At 42.0% G+C, this 22,862-nt stretch overlaps 1 protein-coding gene across 2 annotated transcripts in view; it reads left to right on the top strand.

The window, feature by feature from the left end:
• TCF7 (transcription factor 7) overlaps window positions 1–22,862 on the top strand; it is a 135,061-nt gene that overhangs the window by 66,909 nt on the left and 45,290 nt on the right. The window lies entirely within an intron of this gene.

Below are 22,862 nucleotides of genomic sequence, written 5' to 3'. Positions count from 1 at the left end.
TAATAGGGGTGCCCAAACTTTTTCATAGGACTGTATGTAGAGAAATACTGACCTACTAATGTGGATAAAGTAATTTGGTGGTGATAGAAAGCTCCTATTTGTCTCCAGCATCAGACTGAGCCTGTTTATCTCTCTGCTCCTGCGCCCTCCTGCATAGACTTCTATAGACATGTGTAATGTGAATCGTAAGACCTGCAGTATATCTCAAGATAGAAATAGCAGACTGACACTCAATGTATCAGATGGAGGGGGTGGGGTAGGGGGCAGGGAAACCCCCTAATGATCAGCAGACAGAAGCATTTTTCTCTGATAAGATATGACAAAATTATTATAATCTCTTGTACTATTGATTAATGCAAAGTTTGTTGGAAATTTAGTGACCATTTAGGCACCTATGGACTCCATCACACCCTCCTAAGATTGTAGGGGCAGTACCGGGTGGTGTTATCAGTGATTCACAGCATTTTGTGCATACAGAGATAGCTGTCAATAGCTGATAGAAATGTGAATCCCAGCTGCTTATAAATAAGGCTCTTTCTATTTCTTATCAGTCTTGTATATTATTCATTCTTCCTCTGTTTAAGACATTTTTTAAGAACAACACCGCAATGCATTAGGGAATGCTGTGTGGAACCTGAATTGGTTAAAAGTTGAACATGAATATTGTTAGCAGGAATAGTTTAGAAATGTTTTTGATCTTAAAGGGGCTCTATCAGCAAAATCATGCTGCTAGAGCACCACATATGCGTGAATAGCCTTTAAAAAGGCTATTCAGGCACCGTAAATGTTATAAAATAATGTTTTAAAATAATAACCTAAAAAAGAATGTGCTCTACTTACGGATCGTGCACGCTGGGCGGGCATTCAGGGTGTGTCTTCATCTTCTTCCACGCCTCTTCTTCCTCCGATGTCTTCAGGTCCCGTCCTCCTCCGGCGCTCGCTCGCGGACACTGATATAAAAAAACGGCCTAGATGCATGCGCAGTAGCATGCGGCTTCTACTACAGCTACTGCACATGCGCCCAGGCTATCACTGTCCGTTCGCGAGAGCTGGAGGAAGACGGGACCGGAGGACATCGGAGGAAGAAGAGGCGTGGAAGAATCTGAAGACACACCCTGAACACACCCTCCTACAATCACCCGTAAATTATATGTCCCCCTCCATCTCTCCCCCATTTTCATATACATCCTTCATCTACCCCTAGTTTCATGTCCCCCCCTCTATCTCTGTCCCCAGTTTCATGCCATTCTCCCCCTTTATCTGCCCACAGTTTCATGTCCCCCCCCCGTCTCTGCCCCAGTGTCATGCCGTTCTCCCCCCTTCATCTGCCCCAATGTCATGCCATTCTCCCCCCCTTCATCTGCCCCAGTGTCATGCCATTCTCCCCCCTTCATCTGCCCCAGTGTCATGCCATTCTCCCCCCTTCATCTGCCTCAGTGTCATGCCGTTCTCCCCCCCTTCATTTGCCCCAGTGTCATGCCATCCCCCCTTCATCTGCCCCAGTATCATGCCATTCTCCCCTCTTCATCTGCCTCAGTGTCATGCCGTTCTCCCCCCCTTCATTTTCCCCAGTGTCATGCCGTTCTCGCCCCTTCATCTGCCCCAGTGTCATGCTGTTCTCCCCCCTCCATCCACCCCAGTGTCATGCTATTCTCCCCCCTTCATCTGCCTCAGTGTCATGCCGTTCTCCCCCCCTTCATTTGCCACAGTGTCATGCTGTTCTCCCCCCTTCATCTGCCCTAGTGTCATGCTGTTCTCCCCCTCCATCTGCCCCAGTGTCATGCCGTTCTCCCCCCTTCATCTGCCCCAGTGTCATGCTGTTCTCCCCCCCTCCATCTGCCCCAGTGTCATGCCGTTCTCCCCCCTTCATCTGCCCCAGTGTCATGCTGTTCTCCCCCTCCATCTGCCCCAGTGTCATGCCGTTCTCCCCCCTTCATCTGCCCCAGTGTCATGCTGTTCTCCCCCCCTCCATCTGCCCCAGTGTCATGCCGTTCTCCCCCCCCTCCATCTGCCCCAGTGTCATGCTGTTTCCCCCTCCCCTTCATTTGCCCCCTAGTTTCTTTGGGCCCCCTCCATCTCTGTCCCCAGTGTCATGCCGTTCTCTTTCCACCCCCTTCATCTTCCCCAGTGTCATGCCGTTCCCCCCCCTCCCCTTCATTTGCCCCCCAGTTTCATGGGCCCCCTTCATTATGTTCCACCTTAATATTTAATACAAAACAAACACTTACACTCACCTTCTATCACTCACCTTCCATCGTTCCCCCGACGCTCCTCTCTCTCACTCCAGTGCAGTCACATACACGATGCAGGAGCTGTGAGTTCAGCTCCTGCTTAGCTCCGGCCCGGCTTGCGTGTGTAAGTGTGATGTGATGACGTCATCGCGCCTACACACGCAAGCCGGGCCGGAGCTTTAAAGCAGGAGCTGATCTCACAGCTCCTGCAACGCGTATGTACTCAGCTCATCGGCGGACGGACGCCGATGAGCTGAAATCGCGACAGGCAAGTGCCGGGGGGCCCCCAGAGGCTCTGTGGGCCCCGGCACTTGCCCGACTATGTCGAGGCTGACCGGGACCATTTTGTTAGGGCCGGGCCGCGGGGCCCCGCTAAGAGCTAAGAGCGGGGCCCCGGGCGGTTGCCCGGCTCGCCTGACCCTGGATCCGCCCCTGTCATCAGATATGGAAAAACTTATTTATTTTTTATTTTTTTTACCAGAATTTACAGTTAAGTATTGTATGTAATGAGAACCCTGATGTACAAGCAGAAAAGCACAAAACTGAGGGTGCATTCTAATATCCTTGCTAAACAAATGGGAATAAGAGGCTTCTTAACATTAATTGAATTAAAGTTTATTCCATTTTCCTCTATGGAACTGTCAAAGAGAAGCTGCATCATGTGTTCTGTTATCTTTAGGCGTCCCGTATTATTCACCATGCATGCTGCTGCTCTGTTCGACTACCATTCTATTCAAACATCAGAACAGATTGAGACTTTCTCTTATCACATATACAATTAAGGCTGTGATCAAACTAGTGTTCGGGGACCTCCGTTCTCTATTGCACTTAAAATATGCATATAAACAAAAAAGTAGGGCTAATCCTATGACACAATACCATGTTAATCAATGGTGGAACAGATGATATGCATAAAGAGAAATTCCACACATTTTTTTTTATTACACAAATATTTATTAGAATGTATACATATAATATAAACAATAATTACAAATATCACAATGTGACACAAATGTATGTCCACACATCAAGTTAGCAAACAACGTTGACAAAGCCATTGTTGGCACAATGCCTGTCGGGGTGCGTTCCATGTGGTATGTAATGGTATGCCCTGTACTGTAGTTTCTGGTGTGATCTGATACATACAGTCCTATGAAAAAGTTTGGGCACCCCACTTAATCTTAATCATTTTTAGTTCTAAATATTTTGGTGTTTGCAGCAGCCATTTCATTTTGATATATCTAATAACTGATGGACACAGTAATATTTCAGGATTGAAATGAGGTTTATTGTACTAACAGAGAATGTGCAATATGCATTAAACCAAAATTTGACCAGTGCAAAAGTATGGGCACCTCAACAGAAAAGTGACATTAATATTTACTAGATCCTCCTTTTGCAAAGATAACAGCCTCTAGTCGCTTCCTGTAGCTTTTAATCAGATCCTGGATGAAGGGATTTTGGACAAACAATTCAAGTTCAGTTAAGTTAGATGGTCGCCGAGCATGGACAGCCCGCTTCAAATCATCCCACAGATGTTCAATGATATTCAGGTCTGGGGACTGGGATGGCCATTCCAGAACATTGTAATTGTTCCTCTGCATGAATGCCTGAGTCGATTTGGAGCGGTGTTTGGACATTGTATTGCTGAAATCTCCATCTCCGGCGTAACTTCAACTTCGTCACTGATTCTTGAACATTATTCTCAAGAATCTGCTGATACTGAGTGGAATCCATGCGACCCTCAACTTTAACAAGATTCCCGATGCCGGCATTGGCTACACAGCCCCAAAGCATGATGGAACCTCCACCAAATTTTACAGTGGGTAGCATGTGTTTTTCTTGGAATGCTGTTTCTTTTTGGACGCCATGCATAACGCCTTTTTTTATAACCAAACAACTCAATCTTTGTTTCCAAAATGAAGTTGGCTTCTCCAAATGTGCTTTTGCATCCCTCAGGCAACTCTATTTGTGGCGTACGTGCAGAAACGGCTTCTCTCTCATCACTCTCCCATACAGCTTCTCCTTGTGCAAAGTGCGCTGTATTGCTGACTGATGCACAGTGACACCATCTGCAGCAAGATGATGCTGCAGCTCTTTGGAGGTGGTCTGTGGATTGTCCTTGACTGTTCTCACCATTCTTCTTCTCTGCCTTTCTGATATTTTTCTTGGCCTGCCACTTCTTGGCTTAACAAGAACTGTCCCTGTGGTCTTCCATTTCCTTACTATGTTCCTCACAGTGGAAACTGACAGGTTAAATCTCTGAGACAACGTTTTGTATCCTTCCCCTGAACAACTATGTTGAACAATCTTTGTTTTCAGATCATTTGAGAGCGGGCTGTCCATGCTCGGCGACCATCAAACTTAACTGAACTTGAATTGTTTTGTAGAAAGAAATGGTCCAAAATACCTTCATCCAGGATCCAGGAACTGATTAAAAGCTACAGGAAGCGACTAGAGGCCGTTATCTTTGCAAAAGAAGGATGTACTAAATATTAATGTCACTTTTCTGTTGAGGTGCCCATACTTTTGCACCGGTCAAATTTTGGTTTAATGCATATTGCGCATTTTCTGTTAGTACAATAAACCTCATTTCAATCCTGAAATATTACTGTGTCCATCAGTTATTAGATATATCAAACTGAAATGGCTGTTGCAAACACCAAAATATTTAGAACTAAAAATGATTAAGATTAATAGGGGTGCCCAAACTTTTTCATAGGACTGTATGTGGCTGTCTTTTCTTAGTGGACCTACTGTATGTGTTTTTGTATTTTTAAGATTATGATATTGTTACTAGCTCTTCCTTTTTGCTTTTGGAAGAACCTGATGTATTTCTTGCCAAACCTTCTGTCATTAACATATAATATACGCTCTATACCAGGGGTGCCCAATACGTCGATCGCGATCTACTGATCATTCGCAAAGGAAGTATGAGTCGATCGCAGCCTATCAGACATCCTCACTATTAGACTGCTCCCTGCTCTCCGTGTCCGCCAGGTCCGCCCAGGCGACGTTCTGTGGCAGCCAGAAGCGTTCATTGCAGAACCAGGCCGAGAGCACAGACATCTTCCCTCGCCGCCGAGACACACGGGACAGAAGCAGCAGCAGCTCCGGGGGATGACGCGCTCCCCGCTCTCCAGTCTGACACGGAAACTAGGCGGGGCTGACAATGCTGCGGCCCAGGCCCCGCCCACATAGCAGACCGCACCCGTAGTGGGTAGTAGATCATTTTGACTTGGTCATTTTATAAGTAGCTTGCATGCTGAAAAAGTGTGAACACCCCTGCCTATACCCATATACTCAGCCCCTATCCATCTCTTCCATCATGGCACTATGAGATACATGGATGTGTGGATATAGCGTATATTTGTGACATTTGTGATTATTGTTTATATATGTATACATTCTAATATTATATTTTTGTAATTTTTTTACAAAAAGTGTAGAATGTGTTTCTTTATGCACTTAAAATATGCAAGCAGGACTTTACTCTCTGCTGATTTTAGGTGGAAACCCGACAGACCCCATTATAGTTTAGCAGATAGAGTAGGCTAGCTAGTGTGAACTTAGCGTAAGCCAGTGCTTTCCAACTTTTTCACAATTTATGCCAGTTTTGTGGTGTAGATGGGTGTAAATGTGCCATGTCCTTGACACCCACCCCCTTTTCCACCAAAGCTGTGCCAAATTGTTGGTTCTTCACTCTGCTTGCCACTTTTTATGAAAGTGGGCAGAGCAGAGCGAAGACTAAGGTGGTCTTGGATGGGGATGTGTTAGCCTGGCAAGTTTACTACTGTATAACTTGTGTCAGAAGAGTTTAATCACTGAATATAACTAAAAGTTACACCAGCCCTGGTCGTGCACCAGAATTATTAAGTTCCTTCCAATATGTTTGATGCAATGTCTATTTTGATCATGTGCTTTTATATTCTGTATGAAGGTAGAAAGTAAAAAAAATTCATTGTAATAGGAAATCGGAGATTTACTGATTTATATTTCAGTACAATTGACAAGCTTTAAAGGAAAAGGGTTTATCATAGACCAAAATAAATGAATGCCATGTTATTAGGATAACTTATTAATTTGAGATTGTAGAGGTCCAACATCTGACCCTTGCACCGATTTAAACGTTTTTGCTAATAGTGTATGGAGCTGGAAATAGACCTCTCCATACACTGCAATGCCTGAGCCATATGATTACTTCTCATACCTTCTATTGAATAGGAGCCTAGCTACAATAGCGCAGCATGGCCAGTAGAAAAGTCTGCTTACAGCTCTGTATGCTCAAAACAGCAGATCAGTAACATAAGGATAGGCCATTAATTTTATTTATTTATTTTGCTTACTGTTGGGGGAACACTCCTGGGAGCACATGCTGTCGGTTCCAAATTAAAAATCTCTCTCTTTACACAGATATTTTCCCCTCACATTACTTATATGGCACCATCATATTCCGCAGCTCTTTATAGAGACATTGTTAAGGCTAAGGCTTCACGTTGCAGAAAGGCAGCTTTTTTTGTGTTGCAAGTTTTTTTTTAGCCAAATCCAGGAGAAAATTGAGCAACTGGTAGATAATCTCCCATTCCTGTTGTAGCCATTCTTGGCTTTGGCTCAAAAAAATGTAATAAAATCTGCAACAACAAAAATTCTGCAAAGTGCAACCTTAGCCTAACACTGTCCGAAGTAGGGCTCACAGTCTGGAGTGTGGAAGGAAACTGGTATAGTTGGACGAAACTCTCGAACACAGGAAGAACATATTTGGTCTTAGATAACCACATTAAGCCAATATCCCTGTTGTGACTAGGTAATAATGAGTTACTGTCTATTATTTTTATGTTTTCGTTAATAATGTGTCATTACCCAAGAATAAAATACTTTGTAGTCCTAGACTATTCAGGTCATGTCCCAATCATTTCTCTTCTGTCAGCAAATGCATAGATGTCAATATTCTAGAATGCTTCCTAAAACATGAACAAGATTACCCAATATTCGGTAAGGCTAAGGGCCCTTGTTGCAAAAAAGCTGCTTTTTTGTTGCAGATTTGGCTGCAGTTTTTTAAGCCAAACCTAGGAGTGGCTACAAAAGGAATGGTAAATATATATAAAGTACTTATACTTCTGTCTTCTGCTCAATTCACTCCTGGCTTTGGCTCAAAAAACCACAACAAAATCTGCAACAAAAAAGCTGCGCTACCGCAATGTGGGGCCATAGCCTAAAAGTGTTTATGGAGCTTTCTGCTTCTATACACTGTGCAATTCCAGCCATCGCGGCTGATGGTACAGCTGTCAGATCCCCACTGATTTGATCTGATATCCTCAGATAAATCATCTTAATCTGTACAATGTGCTTAGGTGAGCAGACTATCCGCCCTATTGCATATGAACCTTATTTTTGTATACAGGTTACACTATCTAGTGCTGTGTTTTGTTTTAATTCTCTGACTTGTATAACAGCAGCGAAAAGTTTTTATTTCTGTAAGGTAGGAATTTCCGCTTACATGTTGCACTGAATGTTGCATTCATGTATATCATTATATCAAAAAACTACACTTTCCTTCTTTGATGTTTCATGTGTACCCTCCAGTTTTATTTTTATTTTTATTTAATATGCTGAAAAATATGTATATAAATTTGATAGTTGATAAATCTACATGTTGTCCCTGGAATAAAAATAAAATAATTGGATGGGATTTGCCAAATCTTTAAAGACGACAGGAAAAGATGGCAGACACTTCCAACTTCTTCCTTTCAGTTTAATGAGGTCTCTAATGAGATGATGGCCACCCTACTCCAACTTACTCTGGTAATTTGGAAGTAGAGCGTGTCTAGATCAATGCACAGTACATGCTGAAACAGAGAATTCTCTATTTAATTGCAACTGGCAAATATACTGAGCAGAATTTGTTCCCAAATGACAACGACCCCTTTTAGATGCACCTACGTGTGTAATTGAGGGGGTCTTCAAAGCATCTGTTGTGCTCGGAGCTCATTCCTCTCACGCTCTTTGGTTTTGGTTGAGTCCTTTTTCCTGGTTACATCTGTACATAGCAAAGTACATAGTAATGATCATAACTGGACTCCAATGCGGTGTAAGCCTTTGGAATAAATGCCAGAAATAGTTTATTGAATTTTCTAGATAGAACAAAATATTGTTAAACTTAAAATATATTTGGTGGAATGTTAAAATATAGTGCAGAGAGCCAAATAGCGAAATTCCTTTAAATTTTAGTTATATTAGAATATTTTAGGTAAACTTTATATTTTTGGTTTTCATACAAACATAAAAAAAGCACTGTCACTTACCTATCCCCAGCTCCGCTGCACTTCTCAGTGGTGTTGGCCATCTTCCTTGATGTTCGGACGTCATATGACCCGGGACACAGGCTCCGGTCATGTGACGTCAGGGACCTCACAGCAGTAGGCATGAACTTGCCAGGAGCGTGGAAAGGTTAAGAACACTGTTTTTTATGTTCGCTTACCTCTCCCGGGCCTCTGATCATTATACTCGGGGGTCTGAAAAGACCCCCGAGTATAATAATAGTGTTTGTGGGGCCCGTGGCATCACTTACCGATCCCAGCCCCTGCCAGGATCGGTAAGTAAATAGGGCCCATTACCGGCTGGAGTAACTCCAGCTGGTAACGGCCTATTAAGAAAAAGAAAACACAGCAGTAGCAGCTGTCGCCAGGCCCCTAATATCCTGGGCTCTGTGGCAGATGCTACCCCTGCTACCCCGGTAGTTACGCCACTGAACAACATGCAGACAAAGAGGCAGAGGCTAGTTCTAAATAAATTGAAAGCCAACCTTCTGAAGGGATTGCAGCTCAGATCGAGGAACAACAACCGGCAGGTTTTCAAAAAAGTACAGCAGTTTTGGGAGAAGGGTCATCTTAACGGCTGTAATACAACCTATGATTGATAAGTGTAAAGGACACCATTTATCTAATAGGGAGTGAAGCTCGCGAAACAGTTGGAATAGTTAACTTAGTATAGCATAGATGACAACTGAATGTCTAAGTAGCGTAGCGAGCAATCCCTCCACTGGAAATCATACTTTTGGAAAAGAAGCTGGAGAGTATGTGCAGCAATATGAAGGGGGAAGGCCTCAGTTTTCGAGGGACTTACCTTATAACCCAATAACCACCCGCAGTCTCAAAGCATAGCCACAAGATTCGGTAGGGTAGTGTGTGGATTAGTAAGGGTAAGTAATACATCATCTGCAAAGAGACTAACTTTAAAATCCTGAACGAACACTTGGACTCCCATGATATCAGGATTAGATCGAATCTTAGCAGCCAGGGGTTCGATACAGAGGGCAAAGATAAAGGGAGAGAGGGAGCAACCCTGATGAGTCCCATTACTGATGAGGAACAATGGGGAGGTGTTTAACCTCCACTGAGGGGGACCAGTAAAGAGCCATGATCATGAGAGGAAAGCCCCCGAAAAACCAATTTTTATTTTTACCATTACTATATGGCACTAAACATGATCCACATAGCTATACACAATGGATATTCAATCATAAGTTATTCCCTGTCCTTAATTTACATATCTTGGATGAACATCCACACAAACTTGTATTCTCACCGTTATAGTACACAGTTGTATAATACATGTTGAAATGCAGTGAAACCGCTCCAAAAGACCACCTCTTTTGAGAAGACCCAAACCCTTACCTCGACCACATTCTCTGTGATGAATTTTCCGTTGTCCACATTAACCATCCTCTTTGAGAATACCACTCCCTGCCCCCCCCCCCCAAGAAGCCCACTCTTTAATGCAAAATTGGGGGTGGTTTCAAAGATGTTTTACTGTGAAGAATAAATCTGTTGTTTGTGTACAACTTGCACCAGTAAGCAAGCAAAAGTTTTTTCAAGATTGTCCAATTCAAACAATGTTTATCCCATTTTTGAGGCTAACTTGCGAATTTGTAGGAACTATTTGTCATATGAACATTTTATATTGCCTTGGTGAAACTAGATTCCTTATCTCTCTGTGGGTCATTAGATATAGAACACTGGATTAGAAAATTGATAGCGCCTAGAGGCATTATGTTGGTATTCATGTCCTTTAGTATCTGTTGGATACTTATGATACTTCCAGACAAACATAGCTGGGAGACAAAAATGTTCTAATTCAATTAGAAAGGTGCGACATGCTCAGACACAAATGTAGCAATTAGCAGAACATCAATGAAGTGCCAACCATTAGCGCAGCACATTCCCTGCTGTCACCAAACCAGAAATAAATCATCATATGAACATATATTCTGTTCCATGGATTTAACATTAACCCTTAGCATTGTGGAGGTCTCATTTTTTGTGGGGATAATAGGCTATTAAGCATACCTGTGCTATGTTTCTTTCACTACATTTAATGCATTTTTTTTATTACCATAAAACACTCAGAACTAATATTCTAATAAGATTTAGCATTCACAGCTTTTATAGTTCCTTCATTGACAGAAGTGAAAGTAACATACCAGCAACCTGCAGCCATCACTAGAAGGGGCTTATTAGGTATTACTCCAGTATGTATCTACCTGGGCAGAAATGAAGCCCCTTTACTCTAGTATGTCTCCACCTTGACAAAAATGTATCCACGTTACTCTAGGATGTCTCCACCTTGACCAAAATGTATCCAGGTTACTCTAGCACAGGGGTAGGGAACCTTTGGCTCTCCAGCTGCTGTGAAACTACAACTCCCAGCATGCTCCATTCACTTCCATGTGAGTTCCAAGAACAGCAGAGCCAGTATGCATGTTGGGAGTTGTAGTTTTGCAACAGCTGGAGAGCCGTACGTTCCCTACCCCTGCTCTAGCATGTCTCCACCTTGACCAAAATGTATCCAGGTTACTCTAGCATGTCTCCACCTTGCCAACATCCATTATTGTTTTATATAATAATCAGTAGGCACATATCAATAATGCTGAAGTAAAAGTTTGGCCATTTATGAAGTTTACATACTGTACGTGCACATAGCTCAATAATGCTGAAGCAAAGTTCGGCCGGCCATTTATAATGTTTACACACTACTTAAGAAAGTGACCGTTTTACGAATGAAAAAATACTTTTGTCACAGGAAAACACGTCACCAACAAATGCTGCAAAAAGTTATTTTACGCAAGTGGAAATTGCTTTGCAATTTAAAGCATGATATCAAGAAACGGAGTTTTGGCATGCATTCGTTTCCACCAATATTCCATCAGGTGTCCAGGCAACAAAATTTCGGATTTCAGTTTTAACATGCCCCCAATGCACCTCAATGCTCTGCCTGGCATCTCATGTAAAATAATAAAGTTTCCCAATAATTGTTTTTGCAGCAGTTTGCAATGCCATCTCTTGCTCCAGTATTTGTTCGCTCCTGCCATTAACCTGTTACAGCAGTAACATGATAACACCACTGCCGTCACTGCTGTGTCCAGGGATTTGCTGTAGTGGTAACATCTGTCTACACTTCATTGCCAGATTTGGGTGAACAGCCTCGAGGGCGACAGGGCACTGGTATTGTGATTGTTACTCTTTTTGTTATTTAATAGCATTGTAAATGCTTCGGCGGGGGGGGGATTATAAAAATTTTAATCCAATGGTACACACCTCTGCAGAGTTGGTCACCATGATCATCTTGATTTTATTCTGGATGCTTACCTTTTTATTTCATTTGCCACATATATGAAGCAATAACAAGCATGTTTCCACCTTGACCAATATGTATCCACGTTACTCTAGTATGTCTCCACCTTGACCAAAATGTATCCGTAGGGTTTCTCAAGAAGTATCTGGTTGGTGTAAGGCTTAGAGACCCCCGAACAGAAACTTAATCTGCTGAAAATAGCAGTTACCTGTGGACAGCATAGACTATAATGAGATCCAGGTGGCTTCACTCAGTTTCTGCGCAAAAGGGGTAAAAAATGCGGAGGTAAAAGTGCAATTTGCGGTGAGGGGAACGGAATCTCCATAGCTTATTTACATATGTTTTTCTCTTGGGGTATTTCTTGAAAATTTCCATTTATAAAGTTTCCATATACCAGCTGTGTGTCTTCATTGAAGCAGAATGAGAAGCAGAACCCCATGAACATTTACCCAGGTTGAATGTCCATAGATCAATATTGTATTCCCTCTGTTTTTTTTTTTCTCTATCTTTCTTTGTCTGTGACTATTTTTAAAATCACTGGCAAGCATTTGATAGTGAGAATCTGATATTCATTTCCATCATGAGCATCGTTTTTTTAATATTTCACACTTAGATGATGTAAATGACGAAGCACAAAGTTACTTGTTACTGTAAAAGGTAACCCTAAATGTTCTCATGTTGCCTTAATTTGTTGAAGTAAGACATTGAGTCAACACACTTCACTGCACAAGACTATAGAAGTGTACTATCATGGGGACGCTCCTCAATGTCCATTGTTGGCACTGAGCTCTAAGGCCGGCCCTTCTGACAGTGTAGTGATATTGCACTAATCTCTCTGAAACCAGGGCTTGTACAGTACAGACCAAAAGTTTGGACACACCTTCTCATTCAAAGTTTTCTGTATTTTCATGACTATGAAAATTATAGATTCACACTGAAGGCATCAAATCTATGAATTAACACATGTGGAATTATATACTTAACAAAAAAGTGTGAAACAACTGAAAATATGCTTTAGATTCTAGGTTCTTCAAAGTAGCCACCTTTTGCTTTGATTCCTGCTTTGCACACTCTTGGCATTCTCTTGATGAGCTTCAAGAGGAAGTCACCTGAAATGGTCTTCCAACAGTCTTGAAGGAGTTCCCAGAGATACTTAGCACTTGTTGGCCCTTTTGCCTTCACTCTGCGGTTCAGCTCACCCCAAACCATCTCGATTGGGTTCAGGTCTGGTGACTGTGGAGGTCAGGTCATCTGGCGTAGCACCCCATCACTCTCTTCCTAGTCGGGAGGAGGGAGTGTCTTCAGGCGGATGTCGCGAGGCGAATTGGCCTGAAGAATGAGCATGTCGCTACTTTTTTTAATTTATTTATTATTTCAATGGGAGCCGTCTTTTTGGTCAGGATTTTGAGGCGAATTCGACCTCAAAATCCTGACCAAAAAACTACGGGTGAAGTCAGCCTAAACATAGCATTGTTGTAATCGTACTGACTCTCTGGACAAAGTTGCTATGTCATTTTTAATGCAGTATGAACACCATAAAAACAAAAAATTTACAGAATTTTAAGGGTTTTTGTTTTTTTCACACTGATCCCATAAAATGGGCATAAAATGGGATCCACCAGGTTTTCAGATAAAACGTATTTCTCTGCTGATTATAAGCGATTCTGTGAAGTCTCCAAACACAAGTGTGAATCCAGTCTTAGATTTTGTAATTAGCTAAGAAATCAGCCAATGCCATATCTCAAGGTTTATTTTGCCTTCTGCTTGTCTTACTTTAAGTCATAAGGTGGAGGAAACAAAACAGACATTTAATGGTGACCTTTGTTTTTATCCACTTGAACATTAAGAGAAACTGAGAAACGTCCCCCACAGGTTATACTGTGAAATAGTCTTTGGTGTTACTTTCTGTTGTTGCTGTCTGTTTTGTCAGCAGCTGTATTGTGTGCTGACATTACCAGCTGTTAACAGGCAGGCAGTGGTTAACCATATGTATTACTTATTCTGCTAACTCTGCTGCTTTTCTGACCCTAGCTTCTGTTCAGGTGTCTATCAGTGAAATCCACCAGAGTTCATGTGAACATGAGCCCAGAACCTCTACACTTATGTTTACTCTCTATGTACGTATTGGTTTCTATCATTTGTAATTTCGTCAATGTCCCTCTACTGTGTAGCTCTTCCATATGCAAGCCAGAGGTGTCATTTTGTAATGGCACAATACCAAGTACACACTGCTGTTTATTAAATAAATATTTCCTACCAAGTATTGCCTCAGGAGGTTGCACTGGTCTAGAAGTCTCCTATTTGTGAGTGAAAACAATTGACACTGGTTTGTAGACCAAATGCATTATTACTCTTTTGTTTTGATCCAATATTTTACTCCAGAGCTGAATTTTCTAAGCTTCAGAGCTGAAACTTACTGTATGCCTTTATATAAAATAGTGTTTAAAGGTGAACATATTTACAGTGGCCTAATTTACAGTATATCATTGTATATATTCTTTTACTGAATATGTGCTTGGGTGTGTAAGTTTTTTGTAATTGGACAGTTACACCCATCATACAATATAATAAAAGTTACATTACCAGTTCTGATATGTAGTCGCAGAATATAAAGCTTATATTGAATAGAAATATTTCTCGCTACCTGGGTATACATGAAGCAGTAGTCACTAGCTGCAATTATCACTGCTGTTGCAACAAAGTAGCTGTTCAATCTAACTAAAAGAGTAAGTCAGAAGTCTGCTCCTATTTAAAGGGGTTCTATCATTAGAATTCCCTTTTTAACTAAGTAAACATAGGAATAACCTTAAGAAAGGCTAATCTTCTCTTTCCTTTATTATTTTGATCCGCGCTGCCATTCCTGAGAAATATCTTCTTTCTTCCATATGTAAATGAGATTTCAGACAGCACTGGGGGCATTCCCTGTACTGTCTGAAAACTCTCCAGCGATGCCTCCATCATCTTCTCTGGGATGCCTCATCTCTCTCACTCCCATCGCGTCTTCATCCAAAAGTTTCGTCTGCGTGTGTCCTTTGGCCATTTCCCTGTGGCCGAACCAGAGAGGCTACAGGAAAATGGCCGACGGACATGCGCAGTCGACCATTTTCCTGTGGCTGCTACACAAGTGAACTCAGTTTTGCTGGAAGAGGAAGCAGGAGGAAGCGCGCAGCTGTAGAAGAAGAAGTGTCGCTGGAGAGTCTTCAGGCAGCACAGGGGATGCTCCCTGTGCTGTCTGGACACTCATTTGCATACAGAGAAAACTGGGAATATCACCGAAACAGCAGCATGGGGAACAATAGCCTTTCTTAAGGCTATTCCGATGTGGTAGTACTGAAAAAAGGGATTCTAATGATAGGAGCGGCACTGCAATTCCCTGGAACCACCACAAGGCCGTGAATGATGCAACTGCTCTTACTTGAATAGTAACAGTTTGCACATGATCTCTATCCATGGCTGAAGGTTTGTAAGACAGTTGATCTGTGTGGGTTCCATCAATATAGGTCATCAGTATTAAAAATTCCATTTGAGAAAACCCTTTAGCCTTGGTTGGGACTACAGCCCCTGACAGAAACCAATGCATATGCCTACAGTCACCACTAGGGGAAAATTAGGAGCCTCCTGTATTAATATATATGTGTAGTTTTTTTTATAATCAATGAGAAAAAATCCTAACATTAACTGCACAAATAGCATCGTGCTTAAATACAGCTTTACTAGAAACTTCATTCCCTACCTGTGTAGTCAAGGCTCGGCTGCTAAGTTTACATGCACGCTATCTTCATGTAATTATGTCTGTGGTTTGGGTGGACTTTTGTTCCTATTGTATACAAGTACATGTTCCTTTCATGTTATGAATGTTGCCCACTTATCACACTCTATTGTATTATGACTAAATGTAGAACAAATGTTACCATAATAAAATCTATAGGCTTGCCACCACAGCGTAGGTAATGTAACCATGGCTTGAAACCACAGGCCCTGTCTGGACTGACTGTTTATAGATTTTAAGTTGGTGTCAGTGAAAGTCATTACAGAAGTAAGGGGGGTGGAACAAGTTTCATTTGGCAGTAAGATGCCGCAGCCCCTGATCATAATAGAGATGGAAGCGGTTAGTTAAAAATTAGATAAAACAGACAGTAAAAGTAGAGTAAAATACATAGTGGCTTTCTATTTTACCTAAAGGTCATAGAGAAGTAGAGATATAAAAGCTGGGCTGTCGGCAATCAACACCAGACGAAAATGTAGTTTTACAGTGAAGAGGGACACACGTACTTACCACCTAGGTTACAGCAAAGAGAGGAGAGGCATATTGAGAAGCCGGCCTCTGCATGGAACATATAGATATATTGAGTGTGTACCGTACATGCTGAAAATGAATGGACTCCTGCGTTGGAGTTTCCATTCTTCAGGTCTGCTTAGGGACCCAAAAAATGGAAACCCAATCTGCTTAAAAACCGATTACCCGCGGAAACCTGTGGACTCCATAGACTAAAATACACAGTGAGCTCTACACAGAATACAGAACATGCCTATAAAACTCTCTCATAGAAGTCAAAAGGGTCTTCTCCAGACCATTGGTCCACCTCCAGGAGATTGGAGGTCACAGACTTAGGCCTAGTGCCAAGGGCTGGAATTATAAGATTTTATTTTATTTTTTATTTTTAAATATAATAGCATACAAAATTAAAAACCAAAAATTCTTTAAAAAATATGTAATACAAAAACGTAATTTCCTAGTGACACTTTCCCTTTAAGTCGTTGAAAATTTTTATAATGTAGAAATAACAGCTACCTCATGTTGTCAGGAGGTCTCGTTTCCTAAGAGGCATAATCCACTAACACCGCCCTTAGCAAGATGTTCCTTGACATACAGTCTATCAACAAAGGGACTCACTACTTGTTTCAAATTCTTCTCTGGCTTTTACCTCAGTTTCCTTTGATGTGATGAAATAGGGCTTTAGAAGGATATCGTTGTTTAAGAAAAATATATCAAAGTGGTAATGTATCTGGTTAATGCACCTTCAGAAAATGCATGTTCTTCATGATGGAAAAGTCTGTTTATGCAATCTGGGTCTTGAAGTAAATTCTGTAATGCCTAAGAGTTGTCCATTTTTATATGTTAGTAAATGCTCTGATACCTTTTTATTAACGTTTCAGAGAAATAAAATAAATAATTATCCTCCTATGGGTTTTTTTTTTTCAATTCAAATATTTTATTGAATTTTTCTCAGATAAAACAACATAAGAAATAATAGATCCTAATGGGGGAGTGAACAGAGCAATATACCAGATGTGGGCCCAGAGGGGGGCCTGGAGGACATCATATGTCAGGACCAAAGCAGATGGGCCTGAGAATCACCATGTGTGGACAGATGTGGATGTAAAGACCCTTGTAGTACTGCCGCCAACAGTGGGGAACCCTGGTCAGGACTCATAGTCCACCATCTAAGCCCTGGAGGGTGGTCCAGAGCCCAGAAGCCCCTGCTACTCTGCAGAACATTGGAATTCCAACCAGTAAAACCAAGTTTTGTTAAAGGCCTCACCCGTGTAATTCAGGAAGGAAGTGAGATTTTCCATTCTCATAATCTCATTGATCCAGAGGGAGAGAGGAGGAGGTTCTACTCTCTTCCAAAATTGCGGAATGCAAGCTCGGGCTGCGAGGACCAGGAAACGGAGTTGCAATCACTTATAGGTTCGCAGTAGTGAAGCAGAAATAGAGCAGGGCCCAATTGATGAGACGTCTCAGTAATTTGCAAAATGATCCGTTTAACACCATCCCAAAACGGGGAAAGCACCGAACAGGACCAAAAGACATGGAGCATGTCTCCCTCCTCCTGCCCACATCTCTAACACATAAGGGAAACCTGCGGGAAGAACACATGTAGCTTTGCGGGGACCCTATACCAACAGGATAAAATCTTTCAACTGGCCTCCTGGTAGCAGGAGCTGACAGATGCCCCACGCATTAGTCGGAAAATACGTTCCCTTTGATCTTGGGAGAGAGACAAATCTGCTTCCCACTTCAACATGTATGGGAGAACAGACCCGTCAGGGAAATCGATCAGAAGTTTATAGATGACTGACAGGGGATGGCACACAATGCCATCACGTACGCAGATGCGCTCCAAGAGTGTAGGTTCTGTCCGAAATTCAGTAGGGACAGGGAATGAGTTCATAAAATGGCGAAGCTGCATATCGAGCCAGGTGTCAAGGGGGAACAAGTCAGTTGAGGTTAGGGCAGTTGGAGTCGTCCACCATCCGGAGTCACCCTGGAGATGACACACCTACATACCACATGACGACACCAGTTGGGGAACACACTGTCAGAGACACCCGGAGAAAACCTGAGATTCCCCAAGATAGGAAAGAATGAGGAATCCAGAGGAAGGAGGTGAGAGCAAACCAGATGACTGGAGCAGACTCTGAACCTAAGGCCGATGGTGGGGTGAGAACGGAGGGTTGACAATAGTGAGGACCAGGGGGCCATTTACAATGGAACTGTTGAAAATGCTTGTTCAGTATAAACCCAAGGTTTAAAAGAACTGTGTCTACACCAGTCAACTATTCAGGCAAAATGAGCAGTGAGATAATATGACTTCTGGTCAGGGAGGGATAAGCTGCCACAGGTCTTGGACGAAAGAGGAGGGATCTGCCAAATCTCGCCATTTTGCCGACCAGATAAATGTCAGTTGGATGGAGGAGAGGGTCTGAAAAAGGAAGATGGGATATGAATAGGTAACATCTGCAACAGATACAGAAGACGAGGCAGGAATCCTCCTATGTTTTTGTATGACTTTTTCAAAAGTCTCTATGGCTGTGTCACTATAACTATACTATGACTACATTCATATCTATCCATTATAGGAACAGAAAAGAGAAAACCACAATAGTGCTGTATTTGACACGATTGATACCAATGATGCTCTACAGTTAGTAGGGTCTGTAGGATTTCTGTCATGGTGTCATTTTAGCAGATAAAATAGCATATTGTCAGACTTTCCATACTGTGTCCGACCTTCCTTATTGAGCCTCTGATGTTGATAGGAATGTAACCTTACCCCACAACAAGTGTTTCATTGTAATATTTGTCAATTTTTTTCAAGGCTCTGCTAATATCTATTCAGAGAAGATACTCCACTCCACCAGTTTTGGGGGTGCTCAAGTAGGGTTCCAACCTGTAAAGTAATAAATAAATGGTTTCAGGTGCAATTCCAAAGGTATTTATTGTGATGTGACGTTTTGGTTGTCCCATCGCCCATCCCATATGTCTTCCCACATGGCATCCAAATACCCTCTACAATCCATGTCTGATGAAGGTTGCGTAGTGCCAACTGAAATATCACATTTTGTGTTTTGGATTGTATACAACAATAAATCACTTTGTGTCACGGGAGGAGTAAATATATAAAACGTAACTTTTATTGGTGTCAATAATAAAAAGAGAAAAATATGTGTAGTAAAAATATGAGAAAATGTCAAAATGCGCGCTCAGAGTGATATTATCAGAGCGCCCTGATAAGCATTTCCCATATAGTCATCAAATGGTCTCAGATGTGTCTCAGGTCTCATAAATGTGTATGTATATCACCCGATATAAAGTGATATGCCATGCATAGATGGGTAGGATATCCCCCAATAGAAAAAAAAAAGTAGTATATGCCTTCTTATAATAGTATGTGCATCAGTTGTACTCCCCAAACAATAAGACAATAAGTGTTAGCCAGCAATGATGGTCTGAGGGTAAATCAGTGCGAGCAGGGTGGTACAGACAGGACAGTCTATATGTCAGCAGACATTTATCTTTTCAATATCTGTTGTCCGGTCCAGGAATGCTTTGCATTCAAACCATTGACTAGACTGGCAGTATCTTATAGTTCATGTCTGGTCTGCCTGCCTATTGTAGATGATTTAACCTTATACAGACGGGGAGAAAATCAGATGCGGATACGATAGTGCTATCTGTTGAAGGCTATTCTGCTCTGCCCCTATGCATGAATGAAAAGTCCTCAACGCGTTTCGCTATGGTACAGACATAGCTCATCAGGAGGATTATGATACGGGAGACCCGATGATTGCAGTTAAAACCGCACTTCCCGTGCCATCGGTGGTAGGACACAGCACAGTACTGAAAGTTCTGCCGGCGTGCGTGCCGAACAGCAGGGTTGTTAAAGGCTAAACCACACCCCCAGTACATTCCCCTCACATGGCGATAGGGCACACCTCTTTCCATTGTCACGCGGCGTATGGGGGAGTGGTCATGGTCCGTATCATGCAGACCTGTATTACCTGGCTAGCGAACCTCAAGTCCCAGCCAGTTTTAAATGGCTACGAATCAGCATATATTAAATGGCTAATCCCGTTCTAACAATTATAAGCATCGGTTGTCATGTATCTCGCGATCCATGCAGGTAAGTATGTAAGACGTTCCAGCCAACCATGCCCAAAGATGTATATTGGATAATGTGGGGGATAGGTACCAACAATTTATGCGGTAAATCCACCACTATCGTGATCACCCAACTCTTATATGCAATCTGTGGCAATGTGGCCATGTATAAATCCATCTGCATGCATAACATAGATCAAATAACTACACCTATTATAGATAAACTGACTGTAGTTAACATGTAATAATTTGATATAAGATGTGGACATATATTATTATAAAAACGATGTATATATACACTATTAGTTAATGCAACCCCACTGCTATATATTCAACTGAGGTGCATTGTGAGTGCACTCCTATATACCTACGGTCAAACTGCATGTGTACTGTTCATCCACTGTCGTATAAAAAATTAGGTTTATGCATATAAATAAGCACATAAATCCGTGTGACACCTGCATATCCATAATCCATGCCCAATATAGCCTGCATATTTATGTTGAAACTATGATAGACTTATGTATACCTGTTCATGCACATAAATGTATACATGATATATACACAATACATGTATGTGTATATGATAGACCTATTTATACACAGTTTAGATTTAAATATGTGTCATGACCACAAAGATGTGTCCACTAGATGTCTAAACATCTCTCGATGGTTATCTATATACTTAATTGGTGTATGCAAGGGACGTCAGCTCACTGAACAGACACCTATGAGTTATAAGAAGCAACTATAGTTGGTGTTTTCATTTTCAAGTCCTAATGGTGTTAATGATTTTAAGTCCATGACTTAAAGAATGACTTTAAGAATGACTGTATGTCCATTCTGCTTCTTTCTGCAATATCCTTTTGTCGTGATTGCCACCCCTAGGATTGGCCCTCACCACTTCAGTACCCTGAAAGGTCAACATTTGTAGGTTCCCTTTGTGGTATGCCCACATATGGCGACTTAATGGACGATCGTCCTTGCGTTTACTGTTCCCTTTGTGGTCAAGAATGCGCCTACAGAATATTCAGCTCGTTTTCCCCACATATATCTTGGGGCATCCACAGGTGGCCATATATACCAGTCTTGCTGTTTGGCAGTTAATAGAACTGCCGATGTTATACAGTGGGGCAAAAAAGTATTTAGTCAGTCACCAATAGTGCAAGTTCCACCACTTAAAAAGATGAGAGGCGTCTGTAATTTACATCATAGGTAGACCTCAACTATGAGAGACAAAATGAGAAAACAAATCCAGAAAATCACATTGTCTGATTTTGTAAGAATTTATTTGCAAATTATGGTGGAAAATAAGTATTTGGTCACCTACAAACAATCAAGATTTCTGGCTCTCACAGACCTGTAACTTCTTCTTTAAGAGTCTCCTCTTTCCTCCACTCATTACCTGTAGTAATGGCACCTGTTTAAACTTGTTATCAGTATAAAAAGACACCTGTGCACACCCTCAAACAGTCAGACTCCAAACTCCACTATGGTGAAGACCAAAGAGCTGTCAAAGGACACCAGAAACAAAATTGTAGCCCTGCACCAGGCTGGGAAGACTGAATCTGCAATAGGCAACCAGCTTGGATTGAAGAAATCAACTGTGGGAGCAATAATTAGAAAATGGAAGACATACAAGACCACTGATAATCTCCCTCGATCTGGGGCTCCACGTAAAATCTCACCCCGTGGGGTCAAAATGATCACAAGAACGGTGAGCAAAAATCCCAGAACCACACGGGGGGACCTAGTGAATGAACTGCAGAGAGCTGGGACCAATGTAACAAAGCCTACCATCAGTAACACACTACGCCGCCAGGGACTCAGATCCTGCAGTGCCAGACGTGTCCCACTGCTTAAGGCAGTACATGTCTGGGCCCGTCTGAAGTTTGCTAGAGAGCATTTGGATGATCCAGAAGAGTATTGGGAGATTGTCCTATGGTCTGATGAAACCAAACTGGAACTGTTTGGTAGAAACACCACTTTTCGTGTTTGGAGGAAAAAGAATACTGAGTTGCATCCATCAAACACCATACCTACTGTAAAGCATGGGGGTGGAAACATCATGCTTTGGGGCTGTTTCTCTGCAAAGGGACCAGGACGACTGATCCGGGTACATGAAAGAATGAATGGGGCCATGTATCGTGAGATTTTGAGTGCAAACCTTCCATCAGCAAGGGCATTGAAGATGAAACGTGGCTGGGTCTTTCAACATGACAATGATCCAAAGCACACCGCCAGGGCAACGAAGGAGTGGCTTTGTAAGAAGCATTTCAAGGTCCTGGAGTGGCCTAGCCAGTCTCCAGATCTCAACCCTATAGAAAACCTTTGGAGGGAGTTGAAAGTCCGTGTTGCCAAGCGACAGCCCCAAAACATCACTGCTCTAGAGGAGATCTGCATGGGGGAATGGGCCAACATACCAACAACAGTGCGAGCCAACCTTGTGAAGACTTACAGAAAACGTTTGACCTCTGTCATTGCCAACAAAGGATATATAACAAAGTATTGAGATGAAATTTTGTTATTGACCAAATACTTATTTTCCACCATAATTTGCAAATAAATTCTTACAAAATCAGACAATGTGATTTTCTGGATTTTTTTTTCTCATT

This window comes from Leptodactylus fuscus, chromosome 5 (genome assembly GCF_031893055.1).
Source record: "Leptodactylus fuscus isolate aLepFus1 chromosome 5, aLepFus1.hap2, whole genome shotgun sequence".
Lineage (NCBI taxonomy): Eukaryota > Metazoa > Chordata > Amphibia > Anura > Leptodactylidae > Leptodactylus > Leptodactylus fuscus.
Note: the sequence above shows the minus strand (reverse complement) of the source record. Positions and strands in the feature narration are given on the sequence as shown.